Raw genomic sequence first — 15075 nt, 5'->3', positions numbered from 1 at the left:
TCCATCATGAGCACCAGTGTTTCTGTGGTCATGACGGAACCATTCCATCATGAGCACAGGTGCACAAATTCCCTCCACAGAAAGACAGCAGAGGGATTTCCTTTTTTAAGATTTTGCCTCCGGAGGTGGGGAAGAGCTTCCCCAACCTTCTGAGGCTTTTTATTTGTTTTAATGTAATGACGATCGCACGCATGGCATGCTGACATCATTACATTGAAAATGAACTGAAACGTATTTTCAGTTTCATTGTTTCGGTGCTTGTGGGGCTATCTCAGCTACCCGAGCACCGCATTACATGGGAGAGGTATTGTTGGAAAGGGGAGAATCTCCCTAGTGGATCCCTACTTCGGGATTGCCCCAAGAGGCCGAGCCCCAAGCAGGGATCCACCAGGGAGGAGGGAACGGCCCCTTGGACAAGGGCCTTTACTCCCCTCAGAAAAAATGGCATGGCCAGTCTTTCTGTCCCCCCTGGGGGGGGGCATATGGGGGCAGTAGCCCCCAACCTTCACTCCGGGGGAGACACAAAGCACACTAGACGCCAGGGATTCTTTTTATTTAGGTCAGGGGTGGGGGTTGCCTAGAATGAGCATGCCAATGCCCCCACCCTTCCCCCAATAAAGACAAAAGTCTTCCGCCCCCTAGGACTCAGCCCCTGATCTGTCTCCTGGGGGACTGAAAGCCTACTAGGCACCAGCGATTATTTTTTAAAATTTATACCTAGGGGTGGGGGCTGCCCAGAATGGGCATGCCAATTCCCCCACCCAAAAAACAAATTGCCACAGTCGTTCTGCCCCCCAGGAGGCAAATGGGACAATAGCCCCTTATCTTGCCCCCCAGGGGGCAGAAAGCCCACTAGGCACCATGGATTATTTTTTTCAAAGTTCAGGGGTGGGGGGCTGCCCAGAATGGGTATGCCAATGCTGCCACCCCCCCAAAAAATACCACAGTCTTTCTGCACCCCAGGAGGCAGATGTGGACAGCAGTCCCTGATCTGACCCGGGGGGGGGGGGGGGGGGGGGGAGGGGCAGAAAACCCACTAGGCCCCAGGGATTTTTTTAAATTTAATATGCAAGGGGGGGGGGGACTGCCCAGAATGGGCATGCCAATGCCCGCAGCACCCCAAACGTTGCCACACCCTTTCTGCCCCCAGGTGGCAAATGGGGCCAATAGCCCCATATCTGCCCCCCACGGGGTAGAAACCCACTAGGCACCAGGAATTCTTTTTTTCAAAGTTCAGGGGTAGGAGGCTGGCCAGAATGGGCATACTAATACCCCTCAAAAAATTGCCACCGCCTTTCTGCCTCCACACGGGGCAGATGGGGGCCATAGCCCTTGATCTGCCCCCATGGGGGCTGAGAGGCCACTAGGCGCCAGGGATTACAATGGCTTTCTTTATGCTTACGGGTGGGGGATGCCCAGAATGGGTATACCAAATGCCCATGCCCCACCAAAAAAAGCCACAGTCTTTCTGCCCCCCCCCCTTTGAGGGGCATATCAGGGCAATAGCCCTCAATCTGCCCCCCGGGCACTAGAAAGCACACTAGGCAATGACTTTTCCATTCGCAGCCTAGCTGTAGATTTTGGGTCCTTGAGCAGACGTCATCTAGAGAAACCTAGCAAATATGTACATTTTTGTAAACTAGACACCAAGGGAAATCTATGTTGGGGTGGCTTGTTTGCCTCTCACCGGGTTCTGTACCCAGAATCCCTTGCAAACCTCAAACTTATTGACAAAAAAACAATTTTCTTCACATTTCTGTGATAGATAGTTATGGGATCTAAAGGGAGCAACAAACGTCCATCAACCCAGCATTTCCCCAAGTCTTCTGATAAAAATGGTACCTCACTTGTGTGGGTAGACCTAGTACCAGCGACAGGAAATGGCCAAAAACACAAAGTGGACACATCACATTTTTCCAGTGAAAATTGACCTTTTTTTCCTAAAGTGCTAAGCTGTGGATTTTGGACCTTAGCTCAGCCGGCACCAAGAGAAACCTAGCAAACCTATACATTTTTTAAAACTAACATGTAAATTAAATAACAATCCGTTATATACATTTATTGAAAGCATGAGTATTTTATCTTTTTCATTCAGACAAGGATCGCAGTAACAGGTATTTTGTTTTAAATGCGCTTAATCTTGCTCACGCGTGCGTTGTGGGCATCATAGAAGCCAGGAAGACTTCAGTAATGAATTAATTTGGGTGGCCATCTTTGGTTTGGGCACGTTCTGTGTTATGTTGGTTTTTGAAGGAAATTGTGCGCGTTTTGAAAATGCGTGACATCATGGACACTGTAAGCAACTCGGGGAGGTTTTGCAAATTCGTAATGTGATCCGTGTTCAGTGAAGGCAAATTATTTCAAAGAATTCATTAATCTATATATATAAAAATGAAAGTCTGTCTGCTTGTCCTTTATGCATTACTACACCATTCATCAGATCGGCATGAAACTTTGGGAAGTTGTTGAGTACACTGCCGCGAAGGTTTTTGGCAAAAAGAAAAGAAAGACTATTATTAATAATTAAAAAAAAAAAATTACATTGTTAAAAGTTGTTGAGTACACTCCCGCGAAGGTTTCTGGCAAAAAAAGAAATAAAAATGTGTTAAATATCGCCCCCCCCCGGCCCCTCATAATCTTTCCAATAATGAACGTTTACAGTTTCCGGTGCGACTCACTGTTGCAATGACCATCAACAAAGAACAAGGACAATCGCTGCAAGTGTGTGGACTAGATTTGGAGAATCCGTGCTTCTCACATGGACAACTGTATGTGGCCAGCTCACGCGCCAGAAAACCTTCTGATTTATTTGTCTACGCACCAGACGGAAAAACTAAAAATATTGTGTATCCACAAGCACTCGAATAAATAAACAGAATTAAAACAACACTTTGAAATGTTTTCCATATTAAAATGAATAAGTTTCAATAAAAATGACACAATGTAAATTGAATGTTACCATAACAAGTTTCCTTAAATTTCCTTTCTTCTGAGATCGCCACAATGCGTGACGGGTAAGTTAGTAAGATATAAATTAATAAAAGCTAAATAAAAAAGAGAATAAAATAATTAATTTCATCCAGGGAGGCAAAAAACTTTTGTTTAAGTTTAAAATGGATTTCTTTTGATGACAGTCATCATCGTTGTGAGGTTTTAGAGTTTTTTCTAAGGGAAATAGAAGTTCAATTGCTGAATGACATTTTTAACTGGTACAGCTGATGACAGTTAATTCTTCATGTCAGAAAGGAGAGAAGTTGGTTTGGAGATTAATTAATAAGGAGCAGTTACTAATAATTTACAGTTGGATAAATTAAGTATTGCCATAGTGTGGGGATAGCTCATTTATGGTACAAATTTAGATTATTATATTAATTGATTTTTTTATTTTTAAGTAATTTGGAGTTGAGTTTGGGTTTGAAATGGTAGAATAGGTTTTACAAGAGACTGGTCAAGATAGAAAGGTTTAAGAATTAATATCTACGGAGTTAAGAGAGTTGGCCAGTTAGGACAGCATTGGGAAAAAGGAAAGATTTAGTTAATGAGAAAAAAGAATATTTTTCAACCTCTGAAGGAGAGAAAAGAACAGTAAGAGGTCCAGGTGGTAAATGTATGAGGAAGTGTTGGACTTGTCCCATTTTGCAGGGGCATCCCTGAACTTTTTTGCCTTTCACTCCTCCTTATTTCCGACATGGTGTTGGTGGTTTTAGGCCTCTGGACACTTTAGCACTGCTAGCCAGTGTAAAGTGCGTGCGCTCTCTGTGTTACATTTGGTGAGATTGGCCTGCCCTCCCATAGGAATGCATTGGGGATTCCCCTGATCAGTTTGTCAGTGGTAATTCCTGATATGGGATGAGCAGCGTGGTTGAGTTTAGTATGTATGGAATTGTAATAATAAATGCTGCGCAATGGTGGGTGCAGATTTATTATGACTATTTGAGAAATGCCACTTTTAGAAGTTGCAATTTCTGTGTGCTATGTGTCTGCCTGCCTGATGTTAATTGCATGTCTGGCTTGTGAGTGACAGGGGCTGAGAGGTGTGTGTGTGGCTCCAGGAGGGGCAGGGCGAGTCAGCACTAGGCTGAATGGGACATCTGCATTTGGAGTAGTGGGCGGAGTAATCCCCTGACTCTGAATAGGACTGTGCCCAGCCTGGACAATGCTGGCTTCACCCACTGTGGTGTGTCTTATCACCTAGCCCCCACCTGACAAAGGGGAATAGGAGCTTGGAAAACAAAGTGCTCCAATTCCCCCTGAACCAGTTGCATCTGGTTCCCCCAAACCCTACACTGCAGAACAAAGGAGAAAGGAGTATAAATGTAGGGGCTGTGACCCCATGTTGGTGGTTCAGTTCTGTTCTGTGCTGGTTCCTGACCCTTGCTGGGGTGTGCTGCTGCTGGGGCCCAGGAAGAACAGCCATAAGGGGTTGCCTCCATGGGCCCAGCCATGCCCCCATGATCTCAGGACCTTAAAAACCTTTAGCTGCACCTAGCGCCTCGTGAACGCTATATTTTAATTATTCCAAGAAGGAAGAGAGCGTGGCCATTGCAACGCTTCATGAAGAGAGGGAAGGGATCCCCAGTGTAGGGATTCCCCCGTGATGCTGTGGAGCGGTTGCCCACCACGTATTTGGCCAGACCGAGTGGGAGCCTACTCCGCTTTATGCTGATTTTGACGGCTGGTGCCCACCCCGCATTTGCCCGGTTCTGGTGAGTGGGTGCCCACTCCGCAATTCTCTGTAAATTGAAGCGAGAGCCCACCCTGAGGATCATCGAAGCTGTCCGATCAACCCGGAAGTGAGGCGAAGCTGCCTGACCTTGGTCGGAGCATGTGGAGCGGAAGTCCGGAGCCTCGCGGGCTCCACATCGAAGTCCCGGGTCCCAGGAGGGGGCCCAGGTGGAATGAAGAGAGGAGTCCTCAGTGGACGGCGCAAGCTTGCACAGGGCTCCCGTGAGTGATGGAGAACCCTGCGGGCGCCACGAAGAGGAGAGAGCCAAAGAGAGGAGACGGAGTCTGCAGGCAGCCGCCCGGCGAGTTGGGCTGCTGCCTATCCTGGAAGAGTCCTGCCCAGAGAGAGCCCGGTGAGTAGGGCTTCTCCATAGTTGGTGCCGATTGAGGCACAGCAGGAGTTCTCAGTTCGTGAGTGGTCCCACCAGAGAGCAGGCCGCTCCCACGACTGAGGGCCCAGTGAGTGCCCATGTGGCTTTCTCAGCTGATCCACCCACCAGAGCGCAGCTGCACTGAAGGAGGCATTTTGTTATGGAGTGCCTGAGTAGGACAGGAGGGCACAGTGGTGCCAGGCCTTCTTTGCTTCACAGCTGCACAGCAATTAGGATCAGCTACTTTGTGTAGGCCAACATTTCTTTGGGGGCATTTTATAATGAGATAGGAGTGAGATACACTCCTCTGCCCCAGGGCAATTTCGCACATGGATTCTGCTGCATTGGCAGCCACCCTGACATTTGGACATAGGGCATTTGAGCCCTCTGAGAAGGCCAGTTGGCCAGGGGGACTGTGAGGTTTGTAGGGCGCCAGGTCCGAATGTGATTTATGAGGTTACTGCATAATGTGTTTATGCTTGTGAGGTTATGGTCTAATGTGTTTAGGCTTATGAGGTTATGGCATAATGTGTTTATGCTTATGAGCTTGGCGCAGAATGTATTTCATGCCTAATGTGATGCTGATTGCATATTATGATCCATGTTGCAGGATATGATGTTGAGTACAGTGTTTGCCAGTAATTACTGGTTGTGGTTTACATGTTTTATCTGTGCTTGTGATGATTCTGACAGTGGCCCAATTGGCCCTGTCAGGTGTATATAATCCCCTGTAAATATTGCCAAGTATGGGTTGGCACAGTGTATATTGTGTGATTACTATTCGAGGGCCAGATGTAGGTAAGTAACATTTACCGAATCTTAATTACCGAAAATTACCGAATTTTACCGATTCGGTAATTGAGATTCGGTAAATGTGAGGGGTTAGTATGTAGGGAATCCAGATGTTCCCTTTTACCGAATCGGTAAAATTCGGTATTTACCGATTCGGTAAATACCGAATCGGTAAAGCCTATTGATTCCTATGGGCTTCAAAGCCCATAGGAACCAATAGGCTTTATACCGATTCTGACAAGGGTGCAGGGGGTGTCACTTTGACACCCTCTAGCACCCCCAAAAAAGCTTCGGGGGCCATGTGGCAGGCATACCTGCCCTAAGGGCAGGTCTGCCTGTCATATGGCACAGGTGTGCATGCACACATGTGCATGCACACCAGAATCGTTATTTTACCATCAAATAGTATTTGATGGTAAAATACCGATTCTGTAATGCTTGTGGGACTCAGAAGAGTCCCACCTACATTTCAATTTTACCGAATCGGAAAAAATACCGATTCGGTATTTTACAGAATCGGTAAATTTACCGATCGGTAAATTTACCGATTCTGTAAAATACAGGGCCCTACATCTCAAATTGCATTTACCGGTCGGTAACGGCCGAATTCGGCCGTTACCGACCGGTAAATGCCTACCTACATCTGGCCCCTAATGTGTTGTTGATAATACAAAGGTTATTTTTAATATATAACCTTGTGTGGAGTTCCTTTTGTGGTGTGCCTAGTGGGTTGCTGCTGTGTGTGTATGTTGCGCAAACACTTTACACATTGCCTCTGGGATAAGCCTGACTGCTCGTGCCAAGCTACCAAAGGGGGTGAGCAGGGGTTATCTCCAGTGTGTAACTCCCTTGCCCTGATTAGAGTGGGGGTTTATGTCTGGCTTTGGCACAAGCCTTAGCCAACCAGAAATCCCATTTCTTTCAGGAAGACAAAGAATTTGGAAGGCCAAAATGAACAGAGAGGAGCCCCAAGCGGCTCAAAAAGATTGGGTGTCCGTAGTGACATACAAGATGGGCAGGTTAACCCTGCAAATGATAACGAAGATTTGGATGAGTACATACTAGATCTTGATCATAAGGATTCATTTGATGAGGACTATGAAGGCAGTTGTGGGAGCAGGGATAATTCGAAAGGTTATGTGACAGATCCTTTGAATGAGAAACGTTTTGACCTTAAAGAGATTAGACCTCCTCGGGGTTCTGAAAGGTGGCCCCTGAATCATGTAGCCAAGTAAATTAAAAAAACTGGATTCATAGGCCTCTGAAGATGGAGGAACGTTGATTGATGAGAGCAGAGTGTTCTCAGCCTGTGATAGGTGACAAAGAATCAATGACACTTAACTTGGATAATATGTTATTAACTTATCTCTTTGAATTGGAACGAGATCAAAGGAAAGGTTTGAAGAGATCTTTAAAGCAGTGCGAATATGTTATGTCATTGCGTATTTGTAAAGCGTGCATTAGAGTGTCCCACCGCTAGCGGAAACAGGACGTTTATGAAAAGAAAGGGACCAACTCACGGGGGGAGAAAAAGTTATTGCTGGAATAGCCAGGTTTTAAGTTGTTTCCTGAAAAGCCAACTGTCAGACAGTTGTCTAATTGCGGTTGGAAGCTTGTTCCACATGTGTGCTACCTGAACTTGAAAGAAGCGACCTCCTCTGCGGGAGCGTGCAAATTTAGGCATGCTCATCAGATGTTGATGGGATGATCTTAAAGCTCTACCAGGAGTATAAAAGCTCACTCTTCTCCTGATATAAACTTTTAGATGCCTCAGGTCCATTGGTCAGAATATTCAATTTGGTAGAAGAATCTTATGTCAAAGGTTCTGGTATGAATATACATTTATTCAGAGGATGGTGTCAACGCGCAATATGTTTTCTTGGGAATGCAAATGCTGCATTGATTTCTAAGAGGAGGAAAGCAGGTCTGTTGCATTTAAAGTTGGCAGATTTGGCCAAAAAGGAATATAGCAAAGAAGCTAAGGGTTAGCTCTTCGGAGAGGGGATGGTAAAGAGTTTAAATAAATATGTTCAAACCTTTACAGCATTGGATAAGGCTTATTACTCAATGAGGAGAGTGTTTTATGGCCAAAATAATTTATATGGTAGGGCCGGGAGAAGAGGGCAATCTCTCCGCCGTACTTTCTATAAGTCCCAAAATGCTGGAAGAGGTTCATGTAGAATAGAGGAACGTAAGGAGCAGGTTTCAGTAACCTTTAGCCTCAAAGAGGAAAATCATCTAGAGCGAGGGCTTCTCGTGGGAGTGGCCAGTCATCCTTGTCAGGAGCAGGTGAGTATGAAGGAAGCTGTTAGTTTTATCCACAAAAGAGTGTGCGGAAGATTGAAGTTTCATATGGAAAATTGGTGGAAAATCACAAGGGATGCATGGGTTCTGTCAACTAGTATGTTATCAGATAGAGTTCGACATAATGCCATCACAGGTTCAAGAACCTAGGAAGCTAGAATACAAGAGAGAGTTAAAGGAGGTGATAGCATGCAAAATAGTATCTACTCTAGAAAAGGGTGCAATAAAATAGGTTTGAGAAGAGGAATTAGGTTACGTTACACTTTGTTAGTGGTAGAAAAGAAGGACAAAGGATGGAACCTGTAATAAATCTAAAGAATTTGAATGTTTTTGTAACTTACAGACGTTTCAAGGTGGGAGGCATCCATCTTCTCAGGGATATTTTGTTAGAAGGAGAGTGGTTAAGAAAATTAGATCTAAAGGATGCTTACTTCTCAATACCTATCGCAGAAGACAGTCAGAGGTTTTTACAATTCCAATGGAGGGTCCAGTTATATCAGTTTTTGTGCCTACCTTTTGGATTAGCATCAGTCCTTTGGTGTTTCACAAAGGTAATGAGAGCGGTGGTAGTTTGTCACCAAGAGAGAGATGTTCGTCTTTTCATTTTTTTATTCAGCATTTTGATTATCAATCAATGCAAGGTTCATCTAGGTTCTCAGAAGGACATGGTGAAGAGCTTATTTGAATCCTTGGGCTTTGTAATAAATATGGACAAATCAATTTTGAACCTCAATTAGGATCTGGAATTTTTGGGTTTTGTTGTAGACACAATGAAGGCTCAACTTTTATTGCCAGAGAAATACATTGTAAAAATAATGAAGGAGATAAGGGTTGTCTTCAAGAAATGTTGTGTCAGATTATGTCAGATAGCAAGGATATTAGGTCTGTTATCTTCATCTATGCAGGCAGTATTTCCAGGTCCTCTCCATTACAGAGCTTTGTAGAGAATCAAACGATTGGAAATCTTGAAGAGTCGATGGTATGGGGACATGGTGAAGATTCTATGGAGGCTCAAAAGGAATTGGAATGGTGGTTAGAAAATGTACCGGAGTGGAATGGAAGAGTGATTTTTGAAACAAAACCGTATTTTTTATTACCAAAAGACGTGAGCAGTCTAGGTTGGGGAGCATTGTATTAAGATCAGGAGACAGGTAGTGTATGGAATTTGAAAGAAAGCGAGGATCATATCAATTGTTTAGAGATGAAAGCTGTTTTTTTTTGCATTGCAGGGTTTCAGATCAAATTTTCAAGGTACTTCAGTTTTGTTGAGGATGGACAATATACACACTGTGACTTACATAAACAAGTTAGAAGGAAGCATATCAAAGAACTTCACAGAAATAGCAAAAGAGATATGGGAATTTTGTCTGGAACACAAGATTGGTTTGTTTGCACAGTATTTACCAGGAAAAGAGAATTGGATAGCAGACTGGAATGTAAGAATTTAATACATTTCAGCAATTGGATGTTGAACAAGGAAGTGCTTCAAGCAATCCTGGAATGTATGGGTCCTTTGGACACAGTTCTGTTTGCTTCCAGATCGACACATCAGCTGAAAGCATAATACAGCTGGAGACCAGATCCGGGTGCGCTAGCAGTGTATGCATTCACCCAGGACAGGTGGATAAGAAAGGGTTATGCTTTTCCTCCATTTGCGATGATACAGAGAGTGCTGGTAAAGATGAAGAGGCAGGAATGCCAGTTGGTGTTGTTGACACCTTTTTGGAGGATATCTCATTCCAAGTTTTTGAGGCACCTACAGCCCCTCCAAGTCCATGGTGCGCAATTTTGCTACCTAAAAAATACTATGTGAAAATGTTCAATCGTATGTATTTACTAACTCGTGCTTATTAGTTGCAGCGTCATTTAATGTCCTATGTTCATTCACCTTATTAAGGTTAATTAGGAGTGGCGTACACAGGGCTGGTCCCTGTGTAGTCCTGACGAAGAGCTCTGGGGAACGCTTGAAACATGTTGACTAATACTAGGTACACCTAACCCATTATAGCTACGTTTTCCAGTATTATACCCCGTTTTTAGCCTATACCGACTAGGAGCAAGAATACAATTATTTATCCCACTAGCTAGGTATTTTTAAAACGCACTCTTGTCCACTCCACTACACTTCCTGCACTACACATAGTTCTCACAACAGTACTCCTACGTAATTCCGCAAGTCGTAGCACGCCTCAGTCCATAGAGGACTGAGATGGCCCCTATGATGAAGCATGTCACAGTGGGGAAACCCCGGTGAGTGAGGGGACTCAAGGGACATTTTTTTTTCTTTCCTTTAGATTCTCAAACTCAAATTGAGTGAAGAAATCACACCTCTGGCTAGGTTCTCTACCCGATACTTCTGGTTTTTCAGGTCTACTACTGTTTTTGGAGGGTGGACCTAGCTTATACCTCTACCTCCCCCCCTTTTGTCGTTTGACCTTTTTGGACATCACAGGCTTGGTTCTCGTCAGTTCTGTAAATGATGGTGGAAATCCCTTATTTAGTGCCATGTTTCAAGGGTTTGTTTGGTTGGAGTGGAAGGAGTAGATCATCCTTTAGTAGAGGAGCATTTGCCCAACTTTCTAGTTTGGAGAATTTCATGAATTCTGGAAGATTCATGGAACCTTCGGGAACCGCTTCGGAGTTACTCAATGAATCATGGGCACCTGGAACCCTTAGGAGATACAAAAGTGCTTGGACTGTCTGGTTTTGTTGGTGCATGATAAGGGATTTGGATCCTGTGGAAGTTGATGAAGTGATGGTAGCACACTTTTTTGCAGAACTTTTTCAAAAAGGTCTGATGTACAGAACAGTAAGTTGTTATAGATCAGCGATTGCAGCTGGACATTCACTAGTTAATGGTGTTTCAATTAGTAGGAGACCTTTGATTTGTATGGTCATGAAAGGTATTAGGTCACGGAGACCCCGGGTTTCTACGTATGAGACTGTTTGGGATGTTAACATGGTGCTAAATCTTTTTCAGTCATGGCCAGGTAATAAAAAAAATTCAATTTGAAAATGCTTTCTTGGAAGTTAGCAACTTTATTGTGTCGGATGTCAAGGCTCTGGAGGTGAGTAGGTGAATTTATAATCCAAAACGGGCTCATTTTGAGTTTTGGAAGAGAACAAACACCATGTCAGAATCAGTTTTATATCCGAGATTTGATCAAAATACAAAACTGTGTGTAGTAAATTGTTTACAAGAATATGAAGCAAGAGTGGAAGAAAATAGGTGTCATGGAATAGAACAACTTTTAATTTCTTATGTTAAACCTTTTGAAGGGGTTTCTCCTGCAACAATTGTTAGATGGGTGAAGTCTGTGAGAGGTGCTGTGGTTAATAAAGCTTATTTGAATGGTGCAAGACTGGAGGAGATTTTGAACTTGGCATATTGTAGTAATGCAGATGTGTTTGGGATTTTATTTTACACCCATAGAACATATTTCCAACAGGGAGTTGCAAAGCTTTGAACATGCATAATGCTAGCCTCTTGTCTTGCCATAAAATGTCGATTCTCAGAGGTTGCACTGCATCGAGAATCATGATTTTATGAAAGACAAGGAGGCTAGCATCATCCCGCCCGCCCTCCCAGGGTGTAGCAGGTTTAAGTTTGTTAATTTTGCTGTTTTAAAAAAATATATATCTATATGTATTCTTAGGTACAGATTGAATTATAATATTGAATAAAAGTGGATGGAAAATTACATGAATACTGATTTGTTGAATATTTATTTCGATAAGGAAGGCAAAGAAGAAGCGAGAACAAAAGTGGAAGAAAATGGCTGCCAGGGATCTTTTAATGGACCGAGAGTTCTATTCTATTGTTGGGTTGTTAATTTCTTTTTGGAATACTTTTAAGGTTAATAAAATCATGATTCTCTATGCAGTGCAATCTCTGAGAATCGATATTCTCCTATGGTCAACTCCTTCAAGGGACAAGGTAGGGTTTGCACAAGCCAAAAAAGTATCTTTAAGCTCCAAACTAACTGCAAAGTGATCACTAGTCCCTAAATCAAGAACGTTTTTCACACAATAAAACTGATGAATTGGGACCTTAATCAATGGGCATATTGCTGTTACCATATTTAAAAGTTCTAGCGGCAGGTATGTCCTCATTACTCCAAACGTTGACATTGATCAGATTCTGTGGAACTAAACAAGGCAGTATCTTTCCATTTCCTTGACTGGTACCTACAGAGAAAATACAGTCAGGAATGTATAATACCAACCGCAGCTCTTTCATTAAGTCATACAACTCTTTAAATGCTGATTTGTTTGTCATAATCCCCCCTTCAACAATCAGAGCATCAGGAAAATCCACTGATAAATTTCTCAAGTTGACTAAATTCAGCAATTCACACTAGGGTAAGGGGCAGTTTGGAGGAATATATATGTTAAGACAGATCATTTGCTTTAACTCAGTATCATCAGAGAACAAATCAATTAAGCAAGCAAGGACCCATACACAGGTATTTTAAGCTTCATTACCTTCCTCCCGTAGCAGACAGATACCAGTAGTGGCAATCCATCCACTGCTCTTCCTCTTGACAAGGCTTTGGTATTTTGTATTATTGCAACAAACCCCTCAACGAATGGGCACTCCAACAGCCAGGTTTCTTGGTGGAACAATACTGGCTAAATAGTCAGCACCTGTCTGTAATTTCCAATTTCCATAAACAATTTCAACCTATGAATGTTCCATACCATGATTCAACTTGACAGTAGATGCCCTGACTCCTACCAATCAATCTCCTCTGCACCTCCAAAACTCCAGGCAGGAACATGTCGACCTTGCATGTCTTTAAAAACGGTTGGCTCTCCACTCCCTGAGGAGTGCACCTTTGCCGGATATGGCCATCATACCTCCTTGGATAACAAGGGTGTCTGGGTTCATATCGAAATCTGGAAGGCAGAACTGATCGTGATTTCGCTTGGCTTGGGCTTTGCCATTTTGGAACGTAATATTCACTAATGTTTCTTGGGACCCATCCCGTTCCCATCACTACACTTAAGCAAAAGTAGACCTCATGGCCATTTAAATTCGACCTTTGTATTGGGGCCAGCTGGAATATAAAATGACAAAGCCCTCTCGCGCCGCCAGCACATTGTTTTCAATGTAGTTTTATATAGCCTGAACTTGATCTGAAAGTATCAGGTAACAGAGCGCTTTAAATGAGCACCAGTTGTGTTACACAAGCACACGTTGCTCATAACGAAATCAGACAACTTGGGGGCACTGCTAATGTCTCCCGGGGTCAGAAAATTTCACCGGGATTAGTTGAGTATATTTCAAGGGTCCCTACTTCTTGGCAAAATAGTGGGTGCACACCTTCTACCTGCATGTACTCCCGACCTGTGCCATGCCAGTAACAGACTGGAGTAAATCCCTTTCCAGATCTCGAGATTTAAATATATAACCTCCAAACAAAACTCAATAACATATATGTTTTTTATCTTCCATGTGGTGTTGGTGAATTTCACTTTTTAATATATGGGGCACATTAGAAAGTGAGCATAAACAAGTAAATCATGCTTTGGTGTCTCATTACTCCATCTTGATAGCAATGAAATTGATGATGTTTATTGTTTTTACTACAGGCCATTGTCAAAATGTATTTTCTTATTCCAATACTCTGAGAAGTATATGTGGCTGAGAGTAACACAAAGGAATTCATAGAGCGCAACTCTGGTAACTGTGTAGATTAGGTTTTATTGGTCCTGAAGAAAAGCTCGTAGATTATTTACATGACTGAATTAGGCTTGAAACAAGTCGACCTAAAGCTATTTTAGATTATAATTTCTAGTAGGTAGCACCACGTATTTTTAGCATAGGCAGAAGGGCTAAATCATTACAATAATTCTGTAGAGTACCTCATGTCCTATTTTTATCTCACTCATAATATCCACCAAAACTGAGTAGGACGTAATTTCTATGTATTCGTTTTTGGTTTGTTCATTGTTGAAGGATACAATGTTCCAAAATATTGTGCACCTAATCTTTGTTTCATTGAAACCTGTTCTGCAAACTTTCGTTCAACAAAATGTCGGATAGTGACAAGGAATTGACTAGAGCTGCAGCAGCAGCTCTGAAAGTTTTAAACAATAGAACACTCCAACAAAATGACCCGTATGTTATAATCATCCCAGTAAATGTAAGAAAAACTATAACTTACAAACTCATAAATAATGGAGTATCATCGAGAGTTGGTAAAGTAATCTTTGTTATAGAGGCACATGAATATCGGAAGACAGAGGTATTCTATTCATGGATTCAGTTTCCTGCAGCAAATAGAGTAACACATGAGTTCCACTGCTACAAAGTAGAGGAACCTCCAGCGGAATACGTTCCTTACGAGGACGTTGAAATTCCATTACCTTACCAAGAGCATCAGCTCTGGTTTAAAGGTTCCCTACAACATCAAAATCACATTACCAGGCTCGGTCACTAGGTAGACCAGGAGCAACATGGCCGGTACTAGCCAGCTATACACCACATCCTGATATGGAACAAATGACAGGTCCAGAACTGTTAGCTCAGCTAAAACAGTTAATTAAAATACATAGACAATTGGTTCAATATGTCATGGGGACTTTAACAGTCCAACCAACTGTAAGGATTCCGCAGCACACCCCTCACCAGGGGAACACAAACAAAATTACACCACTATACAATCAGTCACTGGTAAATTGCCAGCAAAAAGAAAACAAATTCCGTTTCGGTTAGCCCAAAAAATTACTCAAATTGAGGCCGTTTTTCCTGATAGTACACCTCATGAGAAACACAGAATTCTGACAATCTGTTTACCAATCGGGATAGCACCACATGTGGAGGACTGTGACACTTGGGGTACAGTCTTTGCTTCAATCTACACAAAAACACATGGTG

This window comes from Lissotriton vulgaris, chromosome 7, assembly GCF_964263255.1.
Source record: "Lissotriton vulgaris chromosome 7, aLisVul1.2, whole genome shotgun sequence".
NCBI lineage: Eukaryota > Metazoa > Chordata > Amphibia > Caudata > Salamandridae > Lissotriton > Lissotriton vulgaris.
This window is presented reverse-complemented; position numbering follows the sequence as displayed.